Raw genomic sequence first — 14,603 nt, 5'->3', positions numbered from 1 at the left:
GCAATCAGTACTCACTCACCGAAGGCTTATCTGCATTACGGTGGTTTCTGTTCCCTTCTGAGATTTTGCATCCCTTTAGATTTCTTTTTTCTCTTTTGCCTACTTGGGTGTATTTTCTGAATTGTTAAAGTAGTTTGCTGATGAACACCACTGCCTTAATTTCAAGCAACAAGTAGAATCCAACCTGCTAACGGACAAGGAGGCCACGCAGGGAACCAGCCCTGGATGTGCAGGACAGAAGGGCCGCTCTGCCGCAGGGGAGGGACCGGCACCCCTCCTGTCTCTTCCTGCACCTGCATGGGAGGGGCCGCTCTGCCGCAGGGGAGGGACCGGCAACCCTCCTGTCACTTCCTGCACCTGCATGGGCGGGGCCGCCTCAGAGCTGGGCGCAGGCACTGGCGCCGGGGTAGCAGCTCGGCCTCAAACTCCGCACACCCTCCACTCAGGGCACTCACTGACTCACAGCCCAGGAGATCTAAAACCTCAGGGAGAAAATGGGGGAAACAGAAGACAGACAAGCATGGAACCTTGCAGGGGAGAGATTTTGCTCAGCTGAGAAACAGCAACAAAAAGGCCGAGGCTAAGATGGAGAAAGGGGAAACCATCAGGCCAGCATGAGGCGAGAGCCGCACACGCGGACCAGGCGCAGGTGACCCGTGTTGCCTCCAGGTGCGCAGCTCTCAGGCTGTCCCAGAAGAGCAGGTGGGGAGCATTCGGTACCATTACTAGAAACATTGGAGACTAAATCACGTGTGTGTGTGTGTGTGCCCATTAACCTGCCTTTTGAAATAACTAATCCAGATCATAGGAATCCTTATGCGCAAAGATATTTGTTGCAGTCTCATTCATGAGATAAAAATTCAGAAACAACTTCAGTGTCCATCAATAAGGAAATAGGAAAATTACTATATATCCATCTTCCCAGTGACATAGGCACAGATGGGATCTCCGAGTGGCTAAAATAGCATGGACACTATGTTATTATATCACTATTTACATAGTGTATATGTAAATACACTTTATTTACAATAAAGTGTAAATTTAAAATGACAATGTCTTTAAAACATGAGCATGTCTCCGTGTGTCTGTGTGTGTGTGTGTGTGTGTGTGTGTGTGTGTGTTTTAAAGCCCATAGAGGAAAAAAAAACCCATTCAATTGAAATAGACCAAACTATAGCAGAAGTCATCTTTGGTCAATGAATCTAAAGATGATTTTTTAAACTTTTTCTAAGTTCAAATATTTTACAAATTATTTTAAATAAGCACACATTACCTTTATAATATGGTAATGTACATATTTTCAATGTATGCAGACAGAATTGGGATGGTAAGTATTCTAAGATCCAGGATTTTTATTCTTTTGATGCATTTGAAAAGTGCAAGGGAGAAACCTGTTTCCCTTCCTCCTCAGGCAGAGGCTTCCTGGGCTGTGCGAGGCTCTGCAGGAGGGGAGCCCTGCCCCTGTCTGTCCCGGATGTGGCCCCTGAAATTTGGTGGCTCCGGGAAACAGGAGCTGAATAAATGAATGCGTTATTGAGGGCCTGCTGGAGCCAGGCCTTGTTAGATTAAGAATACTGTTAACTAGGTGGGTGGATCACTTGAGGTCAGGAGTTTGAGACCAGCCTAACCAACATGGTGAAACCCCGTCTCTACTAAAAGTACAAAATTTGCTGGGCGTGGTGGCGCATGCCTGTAATCCCAGCTACTCGGGAGGCTGAGGCAGGAGAATCACTTGAACCCGGGAGGCGGAGGTTGCAGTGAGCCGATATCGAGTCATTGCACTCCAGCCTGGGCAAGAGAGTGAGACTCCGTCTCAAAAAAAAGAAATACTATTAAGAAGGCAGAGCCCAGACCGGAGCAGCCCCTGGATATCTGCGATCTGGCTTAGCAAATCCATCAGCTAAGTCTGCAGGTGCAAGCCCCCCCAGGGTAGATGACAGCAAAAGAATAAATCCAATTTCAAGAAAAATCATTTGAACTACCAAAATAAGTCAGAAGTACTCTACAAAAGCAGCTAAAAAGTTCTTAGATGGCGCTGCTGGGCCAGCCTCTCCAGGCCTCTGATGATTCTGGGGCCACCTAAGTCCACGTTGCCTCAACCATCTGGAGGCGCCTGGACCAAGCCAGGGCCCGAGCCTGGCAGAGGAAGCAGCTCCTGTTTTCGTCTCAGAGTCAGAATGTCCTTCTCCATGCGACACTCACACCCTGTCCCGGCTAATTTTTGTATTTTTAGTAGAGACGAGGTTTCTCCATGTTAGTCAGGCTGGTTTCGAACTCCTGACCTCAGGTGGTCTGCCCACCTCAGCCTCCCAAAGTGCTGGGATTACAGGCACAAGCCACCATGCCCGGCCTTCAGTTCAGTTCTGATACTGTCTACCTGGAGATAGCATCAGAGCCACAGGTTGAGGGCTCAGTCCCCAAGACTCTCCCCACTTTCAATGCCAGTTACAAGCCCTGGGTTGTTTTGCTTGCGCTTCTGACTGAAAGGCTATAAATCAGGGTTCCCAAATCCCTTCCTTGGGTTAAGAAAATTAATAAAATTTGCTGGAGGGCTCACAGCACTCAGGGAAACAGTTAATTACATTTCCCGGTTTATTATAAAGGATACTACAAAGGTCACAGATGAAGAGATGCGTAGGGCGAGTTGTGGGGGAAGGGGTGTGGAGCTTCTGTATCCTCCTCGGCCACATCACCTTCCAGGAACCTCCATGTGCTCAGCTGTCCAGAAGCTCCCAGAACCCGTCCTTTTGGGTTTTTATGAAGGCTTCATTATTTAGGCATGATTGGTTCAATCACTGACCATTGGTGATTAGCTCAACTTCAGCCCCTCCCCTTCCCGCAGATTGGAGGTGTGCTGATATTCCCAAACTCTCACCCTGCCTTGGTCTTTCCAGTCACCAGCAGCCATCCTGAAGCTACCTAGGGGATGCCAGACATCCATCAATTCATTAACGTACAAAAACACACTCATCACTTTGGAGAGTCCAAGGATTTTAGGACTTATATGCCAGGAAACTAGATGGAGATCAAATATATACTTCATGGTGTCACAGCCTGGGATAAGAGAATGTTTTCCTGGAGGAAGCATCAGATAATTTGAACTTGGAGATACCATGAGGCAAAAATCCCGCTGGGAGCTGCCCATCTAGCCTTCAGCAGGGTCAGCACCACCACCCACTCCCCACCGTCCTTCCCAGGCCCAGGCCCTGAGCCCATGCTTTCCCAGAGGAATAAAAGTGTTCCCCTAGGACTCAGATCCCAGTCCAAATGTCAATGGTCCCTTTTCTTTTCTAGGATTTGCAAAGAAAAGAAGAGCTTACCCTTACCAGCTGCCACTGGAATAAGAGGTGCCAGGTTGTCCCTAGTGGGAGGAGGGACACCTGTCCCCAGAAGATCCCATGTGCCCAGTAAGAATGGCCATCTCCGTAGGCATTGGCCCCGGAGCTGTCCTTGCTGCTGCCTCCTTCCAAGGGCAGCCAGGAAGGGGCTGGGCTGACCCCACATTTGCACAGTTTTCCAATCACATGGTACAATTATTCTTTCACTCGGGGAAATTAGTCAGAGGCCTGAAATCAGGCATTGACTGGACCTCAGGAAGCTGCCATTTAGAATAATCAGGTAAAGAACTAAGGTCACAGATTCTTAGGAAGGAATAGAAGAACCTGAGAGTGATGACGTATCGCCAACAGCTCACTTTGGACTAAGAACAGGGTCATTTCTCTGGTTACAAACCTATTATTTAAAATGTCACGACAATGAATTTGAAAATTTACATGCAATAGAAAATGTCTTAGATAACTCACCAAAACTGACATAAGAAAAAGAAAATGTAAGTAGCCCTATATCTATCTATTAAATATATTATATCTTATTTAAAACCTTTCCACAAAGAAAACTGTAGCCCCAAGGGACTTCAATGAATTCTGCCAAATATTTAAGGAAGAAAATGCTGATTATATCCAAACTCTTACAGAGAATTTTAGAAGCATGAAAATGCTACAAGTCATTTTTGAAGCTATCGTGTCATTGATACTTAAGTAAGACTAAGAAATTACAAGAAAATTGAAATAAAGGCCAATCTTCCTCATAAACTTGGATGAAAACTCCACAGCAAAATATTAGCAAACCAGACCTACTAATATAGACAAACAGGAATGTATCACAAATACATCTGGGAGTGTGTTCATCTAGGAATGCAAGGATGGTTTAACATTTAAAAATCAATCCGTGGGATTTGTCACATTAATGCTGAGCTGAGGGGTTCACCACATGAAAAGATTCCTGGAAGGTGAAAACATTCCTTGCCTCCCACTCTGTTGACAGATGTTGATGGCAATCAACCGGCCAACAACCTGTGGAGAAGCAAGGTGGAAACTGGTGGGCTTGGTTGACTGGGAAAAAAATGACCAGAGGAAGAAGAAGGGAGACAAGGAGGAGGCATTCTCTAAATCTCAGGAAAGCTCCCAAATGCTTCCCAAGCCGGGAATCCAAGACCCACACCTCCCACCATGGGCATTGGTCCCCAAGCCCCCCTGTCTCCTCAGCAGCAACATTACCCTTAAAGCCCAAATGTAATCAGGTTACTTCCCAATTGAGTGAAACTTTAATTGCAGAGGATGAACCCAAAATCCTACTCGGCCTCCAAGACTCTCGGCAAAATGGCACTACACTGCCCTCCAGAGTTACCCACCTGTCTACCTGTGGACCCTCAACCCCCCGAACACTCATGTCCTTGGGAACTTTGATCACACACACCCACCTCTCACACTCCTGCCTCACCTGACACCCACATATTTCTCTTCTGAGCCAAGCCCAATCCTGCCCTCCCTGGGTGCCCTCCATGTCCACCCTCCTGTGTTAGGCCCCACTGTGTCCCAGCACCTGTTCTCAGGCCAGCTCTTCCTCCAGTCCTGGCACCGCACCTCAGTTTTGCATCCCCAGTGCTGGGCACATATGTGATGTCCTCGTCTGTTTGGGCTGCAGCAGCAAACTACCATAACTTATAAACAGCAGACATTCATTGCTCACAGCTCTGGAGGCTGGGAGTCCAAGAACAGGTGGCCGGCAGGCTCTGTGCGGTGGGGACCCACTTCCTGGCTCATAGATGACATCTTCTTGCTGTGTCTTCCCATGGTGGAAGGGATGAGGCTCCCTTCAGAAATGGTTGATTGCAGGCCTGGGGTAGGATACAGACCTGGCACCTTGAACATCTTGTTATAGCAGAGAGAAAAGAAGTCTTCACTGACAGCTGCATCACATCAAAAGGATTCAAAACTCAATCTTGTAAAATCTGCTAGTTCAGAATGGTAAGAAAGAAACCCCACTGTTCCTAGTTTTTTGAAAACCAGTAAATAAAAAGGAAGAATCAAGCCCTAACCTGACTTTCCTGCACAAACGATATCTTGAAGTAGTCAAGTGGTCAAGGAGGGAAAGAGTCTCCTGAGAGAAGAATTGCAGCCCTGCATGGGGAAGGAGCAGTGGAATCATTGCTCACCCCTTTGCAAACTCCAGCAGCAATGGTGGGTCTGAACACTGACCATCAACAGCAGTCATGTGGCCAAGGGCCTGCCGGGCACTGAGTGCACCCTGATGAAGAGCACAGGACCACCGTGGGCCATGCTGCTCCCCAAAAAAAGCCATCCTGAAGCCCACCAGGCCCACGATCTGACTGTAACCTCACAGAGAATTCAGGGCAGAAGAATGCATCTGAAATCAGCACCACAGAATGCAACCAGCAAAATCCTCAATGTAGAGAAATCAGCAGGCCCAGCGACGCGGCCTCCTCAACATGTTCCAGAGAAAAAGGAAGGAAGAGAGCCATTTCCGCAGAACTCTGAGACACACCCAAGACCCGCCTGCCAAGGCAGCCGGAGGCCAGGCTTGGGCCCTGACCCAACAAACCAGCACATGAGATGGGAGACGCCTGGGGAAATGTGGACACTGACCGGATATTTGTTGATAGGAAGAACTTGTAGGCAATTTTAGAAGTGGGAGTGATACTGCAGTTGCTTTTAAAAAGGAGTTTTTGTCTTTCAGAGACACAAACTGGAATGCCCCATCCATGAAATGCTGAGATCTGATGCTTCCCTGATGTTCCAACATGAGGAGCTCTGAAATGAGAGCGTCCGAAGGCCCTGCCAGAGGGGATGGGTAGAGCGGGTGATGGTCTAATGCTTTTTCTAAATACGTTTGAATTTTTTCATAATAAAAGGCTCTTTTTTTTTCTTTTTTTTTTTTTTTTGAGATGGAGTCTCGCTCTGTCACCCAGGCTGGAGTGCAGTGGCCGGATCTCAGTTCACTGCAAGCTCCGCCTCCCAGGTTTACGCCATTCTCCTGCCTCAGCCTCCCAAGTAGCTGGGACAACAGGTGCCCGCCACCTCGCCTGGCTAATTTTTTTTGTATTTTAGTAGAGACGGGGTTTCACTGTGTTAGCCAGGATGGTCTCGATCTCCCGACCTTGTGATCCACCTGCCTCGGCCTCCCAAAGTGCTGGGATTACAGTGGTGAGCCACCACGCCTGGCCCAAAAGGCTCTTTTTATACAAAGCTCCAGGAGGGGCTCAAACCAGCCCAGCTGGGATGCGGGCCCCTCTTGGCCCACGCTCTGTGGCCGGGCAGAACACAGGTCAGCCCTGCCCGCAGACAGGCCGACCCCAGAGCCCCGCCAGGCTGGGCCTGAAGTCAGCACCACGGACAGCTCTGGCCGGGCGGCGAGGAGGTGCCCCTTCGACGTGGAGGCCACGGCTCCCCGGCCCGCTCCAGCCTTCCCAAACCAGAGTTTTCTCAAGCTCGGGATTCCGAAAGAATTTATGGGGAGACACAGCCCCCTATTCAGATAACATGGTCAGAAGGGCTTTTCCCAGAGAGCGATTGAGCGGGGCACGGCTCAGAACAGCAACGTGGCAGCCACCGTGGCAAGACCCAGTGGGCTCTGAGCTGTGGCTGGGGCCAGGGCTTTGCCTAGGCTGCCCTGAGGGAGGAATTCAGAAAGCTCACTTCCTAACTGCAAACGTCTTTTTACTGAACTCATTTCTAATCCTCACGGATACCAAGAGCTGCTTCCACTAAAGCCCCCTCTTCCTCCCCAGGTCACCTGGCACCTCCTCCCAGAGGCCTTGGACACCAGGACAGGGCTTCTGAAACCAGGACTGAGGCAGCTGCCAGCTCCCAGGCTGGGGCTCTGGGTCTGGTCTGCGGGAGGAGGCCGAGGAGGCTGAGGAGGCCGAGGATGTCTGAGTTAAGGGCCGGAGCCTCGAGGCAATATTGATTATGCATCTTTATCACACGAAATCAAATTCCCTCCACAGAGAGCTTGAATTGCCGGGAAGAGCAGCAGAGTCAACACGACAATCACACACCCCGTCCTCAGTGGAGAATTGGAGATTGTATATATTTATTTGGAAAAGGCCTGGGCTACTTGTGGCATCCTGCCAAGACAATTTGAAAGGTATCAACAGTTTAAATGACATTTTCACCTTCAGCAAATACATCTCTGCCTGCTCAGAATGCGACGCTATCCTGCCCGGGCAATCTATGATACAGTCGCGTCAGAAATAGGTGTCAGCTCTCATTACATTCCCGAGGATAAATCCCACTTATCAGGGCCTGCAGAGTCCCAGGCCTCCTGACATCCCATTTCAGACAGCGGCCTCCCAGCCCCGCCCCTCCTCTCCCTAAGAGATGCCTTCGGAGTTTTCAATCACTGAGCTCCTGCCGGATGGGAGGAGACGGGCAGGCAGCCTGAGATTTTCGGGACATAGTGGACAGGGCGCCCTGTGTTATCAAAGACACCTCGGGTGATCGAGCCCCCAGGCCTATCTGCTCCCTTGCTGGAAGGTTTTCTATTGTCAAAGAGAAAGACTCTGTTGCTCAGAGGCGTGAGTCTCCAGGTCATAGTCTCAGCTACCCCGAAGGGCATCTTCCCTCATCCCAGGGGCAATGAACTAAGAAGCACAGGGAGCCGTGGAGTTATGGAGCCCCCAGGGAACAAGAGGAGTGGGAGAGCACAGCCGGCGGAATCCTGAGAGTCAGACTTTGCAGGCGGAGGGAAGTCTGAAGGGGTAGAAGAGGGTGTGTGTTTGTAAAGCATCAGACGCCTGCTGACTCCGCCAACCCTCCCTTCCCCAAGGGCCCTGCACTCTCAGATGCTTCCTCCCTCAGCCACTGACCACACAGCTACACGGATGCATTCCCTGGTGACTCATCCCAAGGCAGAGACCAGCACCCACCACTACCCAGGGGCACTGGAGGAAAGAAATCCCCAAATCCCACCCACAGCCGGTCACCACTCGCTGGGCACAGAGAAGGAGAGTGCGGAGGGGTCCCTGGGGCCTTCCTCCTCCTGGTGGGTGCTCAGGCCAGACACCCTGGCCAGGTCCTGGAAGCGTCGTGCTCCAGTCCACCTGCCCCAAGGGCCTCCCTGGAGGCCACTGTCCTGAATTCGGTGTGAGGCGCATGTGCCTTTCTGTAAGGCTCACTTTGCCGTGGGATGTGGTCTGGTTGGTGAGGCTGGAATCTTGGCTTGTGGAGCACAGGGCATCCAGGAGGCAGTCGAGGTTGGCACAGCCAGAGCTCCTCAGCACAAGTTCAGCCTGCACCAAGGTAGGGAGGGCTCGGGGCAAGGGGTGCAGGCTGCCAGGATTCAGGCAGGCAACCCGCGGTCTGAGCACCCCAGAGAGGCCTGTCCTCCCTGAGAAAGCCCTCATCGACGCCTGGCAGTAGCCCGAGTGCAGGAGAAGCCTCTGGAGAGGCCCAGGAGGATGCCAGAGGCGCAGGCAGGGCCGGGGTGGGGCCTAAGCCAGGGCCACACCCAGCGCTTGTCTCTGCTGAGACCATCGGGACCAGCCTCACCTGAGGCCGCCAAAGCCTGTCGTGGAGTGAGAGACACCTGCTCCCATGCAGGTGCTGGGCTGGCATGAGGCTCCGAGGCCTGGATGTGGTGGCTTCCTTCCGGGACAGGCTCTGTCTCTAGCTCCTGAGTGACTGTGAGTGTGGGCAAGTCTCGCCTCTCTGAATTTTAGGTTTCTCATCTAGAAAATGGGAACAATAGCTAACAAAGGCTCAAAAGGGTCTTTTCCGAGCAATAAAAAGGCCAGCTCTTGAAGAGGCCGTCACAATGCTATACCTCACACACTTCATAACAGGACCACAAACACCTGACACAGGAACTGATCTAATTTCCAGCATAAACAGACAAATCCACAGTTATGGTAGATTTCGACATGCTCTCAACATGCCCTCACGATTACTGAGAGAACAAGTAGACCAAAAAAGTCAGTGAAGATAAAGAACACTTGAACAGCACTATCAAACAATGTAACCGAAATAACAGTTCTAGAACATTCCATAACAAGTGTAGAATTATGTTCTTTCCAGGAACCATGGAACACTCACCAAGGTGGGCTATGTTCTGGGCCATAGAATAAGTCCCAACATGTTTAAAAGGATGCAAATCATTCTAAGTCTCTCCTGTGACCATATTGAAATTAAATTAGAAATCAATAACAGAAAGATATCTGGAAAACCTTCAAGTACGTGGAAATTGAGTAACACCCACTTTGGAATAACCCATGAATTGAAGAGGAGTATTTTTTACTGAATGAAAATGAAAATACAACATATTAAAATGTGTAGGATGCAGCTAAAGCTACTCAGAGAAAAGTTCATAGCACTAAATGTATTAGAAAATATAAAAGTCGGCCGGGCGCGGTGGCTCAAGCCTGTAATCCCAGCACTTTGGGAGGCCGAGACGGGCGGATCACGAGGTCAGGAGATCGAGACCATCCTGGCTGACACGGTGAAACCCCGTCTCTACTAAAAAATACAAAAAACTAGCCGGGCGAAGTGGCGGGCGCCTGTGGTCCCAGCTACTCGGGAGGCTGAGGCAGGAGAATGGCGTGAACCCGGGAGGCGGAGCTTGCAGTGAGCCGAGATCCGGCCACCGCACTCCAGCCTGGGCGACAGAGCCAGACTCAGTCTCAAAAAAAAAAAAAAAAAAAAAAAAGAAAATATAAAAGTCCTCAAATCAATGGCCTGAGGTTTTACCTTAAGAAACCAGGGGCAGGGAGCTGGCAGGAAGCTAACATATGAATTAAAAGTATTCAGTATAAAAGAAAAAGATCAGAGAGAAAATCAATGAGATAGAAAAAAGAAAAAACAATAGAGAAAATCAGTAAAACCAAAAAACAAGGTCTCAGAGAAGATCGATAAAATTTTAAATCTCTATCCAATTAATAATGAGAAAAGAGAGAGAAAACAAATAACCAACACTGTGGGAGGCCAAGGTGGGAGGATCGCTTGAGCCCAGGAGTTCGAGACCAGCCTGGGCAACATACTGAGATCCTGTCTCTAAAAAAAAAACAAAAATAAATTCATAAAAATTTTAAAGACATTTTTAAGCATTGAAAAGACAATCCGCAACCCGGAAGAAAATATTTGTAAATTACAAATCCGATAAAGGAATAGTAAGAAAAAATAAACACACAAAAGATTTGAACTCATACGTCATCAGATATACAAATGGCCAACAAGCACGTGGAAAGATGCTCAACATTATGAGTCATCAGAGAAATACAAACTATGAGGTATCTCTAGACCACACCTTTTCCAATGCCCAGAACTCCGACACGGGCCGTAGCAAGGGCTGGTGGGAACTGGGGGCACCAAGAGGCAGATACCCTGCTTGCCGCTCCAGCACTTCGGAGACCAGTTTCGTGGTTTCTGCAGAAGTGAGGGGGACGCACCCATAGGACCGGGCCATCCCGTGGCCAGTGATCTCCCGAGAGGGGTGAACACATGTGTCCAACTGAAGACACGCACGTGTTCACAGCAGCTTCCCTTGTAATAGCCAAAACCCGGAAACAGCCCAATGTTCGCAATGGGAAAATCATAAACAACGTTTACTACAGCCAGGCAGTGGAATGCCACTCAGAGATAGAAATAAGAGACTTATGACTGATACACAAGATGACATCGATGAATTTCAAAACGATTAGGCTGAGTGAAAGAAGCCTGATGGGAAAACCAAAACCCTGCAAGGCACACGACCCCATTTGCATAAAGCCCTGAAAAGACCCCTACACGGCCGGGCGCGGTGGCTCACACCTGTAATCCCAGCACTTCAGGAGGCCGAGGCAGGCGGATCACAAGGTCAGAAGTTTGAGACCAGCCTGGCCAACATAGTGAAACCCTGTCTCTACTAAAAATACAAAAAATTACCTGGGAGTGGCGGCCAGTCCTGTAATCCCAGCTACTTGGGAGGCTGAGGCTGGAGAATTGCTTGAATCCGGGAGGCAGAGTTTGCAGTGAGCTGAGATTGCACCACTGCACTCCAGCCTGGGCAACAGTGCAAGACTCTGTCTCAAAAAATACGGTTGGGGGGGCCCTACACCCTGCACTCAGGGCAGTGCTTACCTGGGGAGGGGTGTGGGGAGGCGGGTGGGCGAGGGAGGGCGTCTGCAGAGGGGCACAGAGAAGCTTCAAGGGGCGATCTGTTCGTTCTTTCGATGGTGGACATGGTTTCACGTCCAGCCTTATCAAAGTGCGCCCTGCTCAGTCCTGAGCAGCTCCTGCGTGTCCACTACACATGGATAAAGCCAGACCTGACTCCTCACTGGGCACAGGGCACCAGCAGCATCCCAAATGTTTTCATTTCTTTTAAAATGTGGGGGAGTGTGACCTGGGAGATTCAAAGCTAGTGTTTTAGTTTTTTCTCACATTGGAAAACAAAATGAAAACTTCAGGGCCCATGAAAATCTGTTGAATTCTGCCTATAACGGGGAAAAAATAAGATGTCCAAAGATTGAGCTATGTCCAAAGTAACTTTTAATGTTGATACTATTCTGAGGCAAGGAGCTCACAGTGGCCAAAGCACCGTGGGTGGTGAAAGTCACACTGCAGCCCTAGGGAAGGCTGTTCTGTGTTTTGTGTTTTCAGGATTCCAGCACGGAGTGTGTGGTTTCAGGAGCAGGGTCGGCCGGGCAGCAGAGGCCAGTGCAGCCCTACGCTGGCGATGAAGGGTGGCCTGTGTCATCGGGGTCCTCAGGCTCCCACCAGCACCCACAGCCTGACCTCACCTGAAGGTGGCCTCAGACCCCTTGCAGCTCTCGTCCCCAAGGCTTGGAGAGGAGAGGCTAGCACACCTCAGAGCCGGCTGGGGAGGAAGGCGCTTGGAATCCGACGTTTTATTTTCCCAGGCGTTTGGTATCCTCGGTCTCCACTTGCTTGCTTTTAATTTGTTGTTGTTGTTGTTGTTGTTGTTTAGAGACAGGTCTCGTTCTGTTGCCCAGGCTGCAGTGCAGTGGCTCAGTCATGGCTTCCCGCAGCCTCTACCTCCTGGGCTTAATCGATCCTCCCACCTCAGCCCTGCGAGTAGCTGGGACCACAGGCACACACCACCATGCCTGGCCATCAGCTTTTTGATTTTATCAGAGAACTGACCTGTAAAGGGAAGGAAGCGGTGCCTGTGGTTTAGGAGAAGACACCACCACGTAGGTCACCAGATGCCGTCTGCGCCATCTGCCCGGAGGGCCCCAGCAGAGGGTGGATTCCACTGTGACCCGGTTGAACGTCCACATGAAATACATCAGGCCGTGTCCGGCCGTGGCCCTCTCTACCCTCACAGAGATGAGCCTGAATCCATTGACATTCACGTCTCCTTTACTGAGTCTCCCAGAACAGCCCTCCTTCCTCCTCCCAGAAGTCTCCGATTTCCTCCATCACTGCTGCTGGTGCTGCAAACCTGGGGCGCGCCTGAGTCCCCATCCTCGGCACACCTGCTGCTCTGGGGAGGCTCTCTGTGAATGGCAGACACTCTGGGCTCCCTCGCTGGGCTCCCAGCACCTTTGGGAAGGAAGACGTGCGTCAGCAGCAGCATCTCAGGACAGGGGAGGGGAGGGGAGTGCCCCAGGGGCGGGGCCCACTGCTTGTGACGCTTCCCACTGCCAAGCCCTGTCCCCAGCTCTTTCTCCCCAGTGCGAGAACGGCCCCAGCACAGAGCCCTTGTTCTGGGCAGGTTCAGAGGAGCACCCGGCACAGGGAAGAGGAGGCCCAGTCAGGTGGGGCCCGGCAGTCCTGAGTGGCCAGAGCCAGGACGATGGCAAGGGCCTAGAACGGAAGAACATGAAGACCCAGGGTCAGGAAGGGAGGGCCAGCAATGCCACCTGAGCAGGTGTGCGACCAGACCAGACACAGGAACGAGGGCTCCGGGCAGGTGCCAGAGTGGGCAGGAGCCACACACACTTAAATCCACACACTTCACACAGAGACACTTAGGCACATGCATGTATGACACATACCTGTGGTAGTGTATGACACCTGTGTATGACACACACTACACAGACACACACCACACAGGCATGCACGCAATATGACATGTCTACACACACACACAAGGAGACACATGCACACAACTTAGGCACACATCACCCACGAGGACATGTGGTACACATGTTCACACCACACAAGATATACAGTCATCCCTCCGTATCCATGGGGATGGGTTCCAGAACCCCCTACAGACACTAACATCCACAGGTGCTCACGTCCTTTATAGAAAACAGTGCAGCATTTGCTTGAAACCCAGGCACATCCTCCTGGATGCTGTCAATCATCTCCAGGCCCCCTGTGACACCGAGTCCGATGTAAATGTTATGTAAACAGTTGTTATATGGCACAGGTTTTCTAATTTGTTTGTATTTTTTTTATTGTTGTTTTGTTATTTTTTAATTTTTTTGATATTCAGTTAGTTGAATCCACAGATGAAGAGCCCACAGATGTGGAGGGGCCGTCGTATACACACGTGCGCACATGCACACACAGACACATGAACACTCACACACACACCCAAACAGCATGACACATGTACACACACATGTCCGCACTCACACACACACATGCCCCGCAGACCCGGGGACTTGGCTGTGCCCTGGGGTCCACCTGAGGGTGGACGCTGCCCATCCGCCCTCCCACATAGCCACGGTCACTGCTTTTGGAAGTACTGATGAAAGACTTCTGTGCACGAGAAGCAGCAGCCGAGCCACCTGGAGCCCGGCAAGCCCGTCCCTGGAGGCCGAGGCTGATCGCCATAATCCACAGTCCTATTTACATCTTGATTTCATTCTGGGAGCCGCGCTGCCGGCATTTGCATAACTCACGGCCGGTGGTGTGCGCCCTGCCCCAGGGAACGCAGACCGTCTCCTCCCCATCAGGTCTAGGACCCACCTGATTGGCAATTTGATTAGGAGACAGAATAATGCCAGGCGATAGAGTATGTAATTTATTTAAATGGAATAAAACGTGACACGCTATCGCTGGAACCCGGGACCGCACCTGTAGGAGCTTATTTGACACAAATTGAGATTTCAGGGTTTACAGGTATTGCAAATGAAAACTCCCCGTAGGGTGTCAATAAGAGTTCAATGGTTCCTTTTATTTGGTTCGAATTAATCACAAAATAGGGAAAAAGTAGGTTCTATTTTTTGAAGGTTTTTTTGAATAAAATCATTCTAAGAAGCATATATTTCTTCCAGAGATATAATTAAATTTCCAAATTGCAGTTTCTGGCTCTCACCCTCTGCAGTCAGTGCTGGGAAGGAATCTTTTGCT

Source organism: Theropithecus gelada, chromosome 10, assembly GCF_003255815.1.
Source record: "Theropithecus gelada isolate Dixy chromosome 10, Tgel_1.0, whole genome shotgun sequence".
In the NCBI taxonomy this organism is placed as follows: Eukaryota; Metazoa; Chordata; class Mammalia; order Primates; family Cercopithecidae; genus Theropithecus; species Theropithecus gelada.
This window is presented reverse-complemented; position numbering follows the sequence as displayed.